Source organism: Salmo salar, chromosome 07, assembly GCF_965601325.2.
Source record: "Salmo salar chromosome 07, fSalSal1, whole genome shotgun sequence".
Classification (NCBI taxonomy): domain Eukaryota; kingdom Metazoa; phylum Chordata; class Actinopteri; order Salmoniformes; family Salmonidae; genus Salmo; species Salmo salar.
In genome coordinates, this window is record NC_138297.1 from 73,396,814 (window position 1) to 73,403,678 (window position 6,865).

At 40.3% G+C, this 6,865-nt stretch overlaps 1 long non-coding RNA gene across 1 annotated transcript; it reads left to right on the forward strand.

Annotated features, from left to right (window-relative positions):
• Window positions 1-43: 43 nt before the first annotated feature.
• On the forward strand, window positions 44-2,504 carry LOC145879971 (uncharacterized). The gene is made up of 3 exons (XR_014392844.1): window positions 44-163; window positions 1,816-1,887; window positions 2,260-2,504. It is a non-coding gene; the product is annotated as an uncharacterized LOC145879971 (long non-coding RNA).
• Window positions 2,505-6,865: the final 4,361 nt, after the last annotated feature.

Here is a 6,865-nt window from a genome sequence, read left to right on the forward strand (position 1 = left end):
TTTAATCTTGTCAAGTGTGGTGATATTGTGGAGTGACTCTTTTCTAACCTGTTTCTCTCTCCAGGCCTCTACTGGAGAAGTACCAGGATGTGATAGATGTCTATAAGGCTGTCAACATCTTCAGACTCCAGATGATCAACGAGAAGGCTCTCTTCACCTCCAGGTGCGGTTAGCCTGACTTAGGTCTACAGTTAGCCCGACTTAGGTCTACAGTTAGCCCGACTTAGGTCTACAGTTAGCCCGACTTAGGTCTACAGTTAGCCCGACTTAGGTCTACAGTTAGCCCGACTTAGGTCTACAGTTAGCCCGACTTAGGTCTACAGTTAGCTCGACTTAGGTCTACAGTTAGCCTGGTCCTGCTTTCTCATTCTACAGTTAGCCAGGTCCTGCTTACTAAGTATACAGTTAGCCAGGTCCTGCTTACTAAGTATACAGTTAGCTTGGTCCTGCTATACTAAGTATACAGTTAGCTTGGTCCTGCTTACTAAGTATACAGTTAGCTTGGTCCTGCTAAACAAGTCTTGCCAGGTCTCCCTCGCAAAACAGGCTCTCAACCCTACGGATCTCCATAGCCTGGGTGCCAGTCTAATTTGTGATATCATTCTACTCCTTGTCAACATAATTTGGCATATGACATGGAGTACAGGAAGTGGAATCCCAACCAGGGAATTTGGTATGTTGAAGTTGTGGGAACGTACATTTTTGGTTTACCATTGGTTCTGGGGAGGAAGCAATAACTTTACTGAACGGTAAAACGGAATTCTGAAAACTTAGCCTGTTCTGGGAACGTTAAGTTTTAGGTTGCAGGGAGGTTTCTGAGAACATCTTACTATGGTTCCAGTGACGTTTCTGAGAACGTCTTACTATGGTTCCAGGGAGGTTCTGAGAACGTCTTACTATGGTGTCCAGGGAGGTTTCTGAGAACGTCTTACTATGGTTCCAGTGACGTTTCTGAGAATGTCTTACTATGGTTCCAGGGAGGTTCTGAGAACGTCTTACTATGGTTCCAGGGAGGTTTCTGAGAACGTCTTACTATGGTTCCAGGGAGGTTCTGAGAATGTCTTACTATGGTTCCAGGGAGGTTCTGAGAACGTCTTACTATGGTTCCAGGGAGGTTCTGAGAATGTCTTACTATGGTTCCAGGGAGGTTCTGAGAACGTCTTACTATGGTTCCAGGGAGGTTTCTGAGAATGTCTTACTATGGTTCTAGGGAGGTTCTGAGAACGTCTTACTATGGTTCCAGGGAGGTTTCTGAGAATGTCTTACTATAGTTCCAAGGAGGTTCTGAGAACGTCTTACTATGGTTCCAGGGAGGTTCTGAGAACGTCTTACTATGGTTCCCCGAACATTTTCCTGGGAGGTTTTATTTTAACGCTCAGAGAAACGGAATTATTGGTTATTTGGAGTTATTTTTTTTTGTTCCTTAAAACGTTCACTGAATGTTTCAATAATACTTTTAACAAAAGTTTTAGCTTTTTTTGGCTTAACTTTTTTAAAGTCCAAGCACAAATAGGACAAGGGCCGCAACTTTATGAGCTAGCTGGGATGTTAGCACAAAACAGGTCTGGATTTCAGGGTCTCAGTGAAACACTACAGTAGAACACGTGTATCACATTAACCTGGTGATCTCTGTATTAATGTTAAATATCTCTGTGATGTTCATCTCTGTATTACTAGCTGGCAGCGTAATATAACTGAGGTCATATATAATGTTGTCTCTGGCTGGAGCGTCCTAATACTTTTAAATATCAAATCAATTCTATAAATCAATGAATATCTGATGTAATCTAATCCGTCTGTGTAATATTATCCTAGTTGGTTTCCCACTGGTGACGAGGAGGAAGTGGAAGACCAACCCAACCTGTGGAGTCTGGACCTGACGTTAGCGTGAGTGACGTATTTACTTATGACATGTTTATCTTGTATTGAAATCAGTCGAGGATTGTGTACAACTGATAATGTGACTGTTTTTCTTTTTAACTTTCACATTTATTTTCTAACACACGGTCCCCCCTCCCCCCCCTCCCCCCTCCCAAAACAGTTATTCTTTGCAAAACTCCCAATTTAGACCAGCCCACTGTGCTTAAAGATGGACCGGCCCATCTGGCCCCAAACTGTCTTATGGCCAGTTCGTTTCTGGTTTATAGTGACTCTAGGGACAGCTATGTCAGGAGAGCCTTTCAGATAAGATGTGTTATCGTTCATTGGTCTTGTTTGTCCTGTCCCTTAAATCTGGTTGTTTCTGTCTCTCTTCTCTAGGTGAAGCTGTAGCAGTGCAGCTGTATAATACAGGGAGCTGTGTGTGTTTGGCTGTGTGTGTTGGTTTTCACACTGGGCAGGACTGTTCCTCTTGTCAGACATATTCCAATATTCCACTTTTATGTTTGAAACTTCTCCCCAACAACTACTGTTTAAACTGTATTAATGCAATAACACAATGAATGTACACATCTAATAAATGTCAACAAAGGAGCTACAATAAAATAAAAAACATTTAGATAAAATCAATCAAACTGTGTGAACTGTAAAATGGTATTTTCTTATGGGTGTTGCAATATGAATATTATACAGCCAATCACATTGCTGTTCTCTTCCACAATCAGAAGAATTGCTCTGGCTAGCCAATAAACAGATGGTATTGCTTCCAAGAATTGACCAATCAGAAAAAGCTAAGGTTGCCCGACTGGCACTTGGCCAATATTTGAATTCTCCATTGTATAAACTGTTGTATTTTTCCTGTGTTCATGTTTTATATTCATGTTGGATCCACTGATTTCAAACAATTAGACAATAGTTGTCCTTATCACGCCTAATTTCTGTGTCTTTAATTATTTCCTGGATTTACAATCAAAACAACTTGGCTAACATTATGGTTTCTATGTAAACCTGTTCTTAAATGAATAGATCAAACCCTTTCTCTTTGGGAAATACCAAACGTAACTCCTGTTAACACTTTCACCCTTCTGGGTATAACGTGTGAAGTTCCAATCCTGACGAGTGGATTGAGAAAAATAGAGGGTTTTAAATCAGAATTTATGGTCTGGATGACAATGACAGATTTACATGGCGAGGAGCGAGGATGTGACGTTCGTCATTAAGGGTAGACGAAGGCGCTGCGCGAGTTGGGTTCATTATTTTATTTTCAATGTGAACCAGCAAAAACAAACAATACAACGAACGAAAAGCTATGCGTGTAAACACATGCAACACCAAGACAAGATCCCACAACTGACTGTGGGGAAAAAAAAACACTAAACAAGCAAAAGGAAGAGTTATCTATTCAAAACGTAGATCAAAAAAAGTCCAGTTGCCAAGACAACCAGTACAAATTCCATCTAGACACTGTTGCTCTAGAGCACACAAAAACTATACATACTTCGGCCTAAACATCAGCGCCACAAGTAACTTCCACAAAGCTGTTGTCATGGCTTTCTTCAGAATGAGAGGACCAAAGCGCAGCTTGGTAAGTGCTCATGATTTATTCCACTATGAAACACTTGAACAAAAAGAAAACAAGCCAACAGTTCTGTTATGTACAGAAAACTAAACAGAAAACTACCCACAAACACAGGTGGGGAAAAAGGCTGTTTAAGTATGATTCCCAATCAGAGACAACAATAGACAGCTGCCTCTGATTGGAAACCATACTAGGCCAATCAAAGAAAAAGACAACATAGAAATATAACACATAGAATGCCCACCCCATGTCACACCCTGACCTAACCAAACAGAGAAAAACGTCTCTCTCATGTCAGGGCGTGACAGAGGATAGTTAGAAGCCCGATGGTTTCTCCCATAAAATTTGCACGGTAAGAAAAAATAAGCAGAAAATCAATGGTTCTAGAGTGAATACAGCAGCTGATGTCAGGATTCCATACCAGGTCTGTGTCTGTGAGTGTGTCAATGTTGGTAGAACATGAGCCCCGAATTCGCTCCAATGATTAATTATTGGTAGCGCAACCACTACCTCCAAACGTGTGTGTGTGTGTGTGTGTGTGTGTGTGTGTGTGTGTGTGTGTGTGTGCGTGTGAGTGGCTCTACCAGTGACTTCTTACCTGCTCCTGTATTACTGAGTGGTAGATGGACAGTCCTCTCTGTTTCCCTATCTCTCTCTCTCTCTCTCTCTCTCTCTCTCTCTCTCTCTCTCCAAGACTGGTGATAGTAGGATTTAATATTTTTTCATAAAAACATGTTAACCTGTTATGGTATAGGGGTCAGTATTTTCACGCCCGGATAAAAAACGTACCCGAATTAATCTGGTTACTACTCCTGCCCAGAAACTAGAATATGCATATAATTAGTAGATTTGGATAGAAAACATTCTAAAGTTTCTAAAACTGTTTGAATGGTGTCTGTGAGTATAACAGAACTCATATGGCAGGCCAAAACCTGAGAAGATTCTATACAGGATGTGTCCTGTCTGTCAATTTGTTCTCCTTCTAGGGCATCTCTATCAAAAATACAGAATCTCTGCTGTAACGTGACATTTTCTAAGGCTTTCATTGGCTCTCAGAAGGCGCCTGAAAGTGGAATGAGAGCTCTCCAGTCTCAGGGCGAAAAACAGCAGGAGTTTTTGTGAGTGGTTCTGCTGAGAACAATGACAATGGAGCGCGCGTGCACGAGAGTACTCCATTTTTTTCTTTCAGTATTTGAACGAATACAACGTCGCCCGGTTGGAATATTATCGCTATTTTACGAGAAAAATAGCATACAAATTTATTTTAAACAGCGTTTAACATGATTCAAAATACGGTAATGGAATATTTTAAAAAATGTTGTCACGAAATGTGCAGGCGCGTCACCCTTCGGATAGTGACTTGAACGCACGAACAAAACGGAGCTATTTGGATATAACTATGGATTATTTCGAACCAAAACAACATTTGTTGTTGAAGTAGAAGTCCTGGGAGTGCATTCTGATGAAGAACAGCAAAGGTAATCCAATATTTCTCATAGTAAATCTGAGTTTGGTGAGGGCCAAACTTGGTGGGTGTCAAATTAGCTAGCCATGATGGCCGGGCTATGTACTCAGAATATTGCAAAATGTGCTTTCACCGAAAAGCTATTTTAAAATCTGACACCGCGATTGCATAAAGGAGTTCTGTATCTATAATTATTTTAAGAATTATGTTTTTTGTCAACGTTTATCATGAGTAATTTAATAAATTCACCGGAAGTTTTCGGTGGGTATGCTAGTTCTGAACATCACATGCTAATGTAAAAAGCTGGTTTTTGATATAAGTATGAACTTGATTGAACAAAACATGCATGTATTGTATAACATAATGTCCTAGGAGTGTCATCTGATGAAGATCAAAGGTTAGTGCTGCATTTAACTGTGTTTTGTGTTTTATTGACACATGTCCTTGCTTGGAAAATGGCTTTGTGATTATTTTTGTCTATGTACTCTCCTAACATAATCTAATGTTTTGCTTTCGCTGTAACGCCTTTTTGAAATCGGACAATGTGGTTACATCAAGGAGAAGTGTATCTTTAAAATGGTGTAAAATAGTTGTATGTTTGAGAAAGTTGAATTATGACATTTTGTTGTTTTTGAATTTGCCGCCCTGATATTACACTGGCTGTGTCCCGCAGGTCTAGCGTCCCACCTAGCCCATAGAAGTTAAGGGGAAACATTTAAATGTCTTGGAATGGCCTAGTCAAAGCCCAGACCTCAATCCAATTGAGAATATGTGGTATGACTTAACCTGTTATGGCTAGGGGGCAGTATTTTCACGGCTGGATAAAAAACGTACCCGATTTAATCTGGTTACTACTCCTGCCCAGTAACTACAATATGCATATAATTATTGGCTTTGGATAGAAAACACTCCAAAGTTTCTAAAACTGTTTGAATGGTGTCTGTGAGTATAACAGAACTCATATGGCAGGCAAAAACCTGAGAAGATTTCATGCAGGAAGTGGCCTGTCTGACAAGGTGTCGTTCTTCTTGTCTCTGTTTATTGAAGAGTGAGGATCTTAGCTGTCCCGTGACACTTCCTACGGCTGCCATAGGCTCTCAGAAGGCAGCAAAATAATGAATCGTGGCTTTGCAGGCTCTGGCTGAAACAAAGTAGCGCGTTTGGGTAGTGGCTGGTTACAGTACTGTGAGACTCAGGCTCGTGCCCGCGTCGACCGAAAGCTTTGTTTACTTTCCTCTGTTTAGCTAAATGGACATTCCCGGTCGGAATATTATCGCTTTTTTACGATAAAAATGGCATAAAAATGGATTTTAAACAGCGGTTGACATGCTTCGAGGTACGGTAATGGAATATTTAGATTTTTTTTGTCACGAATTGCGCCATGCGCACGACCCTGATTTACCATTTTGGATAGTGTCTGGGACGCACGAACAAAACGACGCTATTCGGATATAACGATGGATTATTTTGGACCAAACCAACATTTGTTATTGAAGTAGCAGTCCTGGGAGTGCATTCTGACGAAGACAACAAAAGGTAATCAAACTTTTATAATAGTAAATCTGATATTGGTGAGTGCTAAACTTGCCGGGTGTCTAAATAGCTAGCCTGTGATGGCTGGGCTATGTACTTAGAATATTGCAAAATGTGCTTTCACCAAAAAGCTATTTTAAAATCGGACATATCGAGTGCATAGAGGAGTTCTGTATCTATAATTCTTAAAATAATTGTTATGCTTTTTGTGAACTTTTATCGTGAGTAATTTAGTAAATTGTTAGCGAATTCCTCCGGAAGTTTGCGGGGGGTATGCTTGTTCTGAACGTCACATGCTAATGTAAAAAGCTGTTTTTTTATATAAATATGAACTTGATTGAACAAAACATGCATGTATTGTATAACATAATGTCCTAGGTGTGTCATCTGATGAAGATCATCAAAGGTTA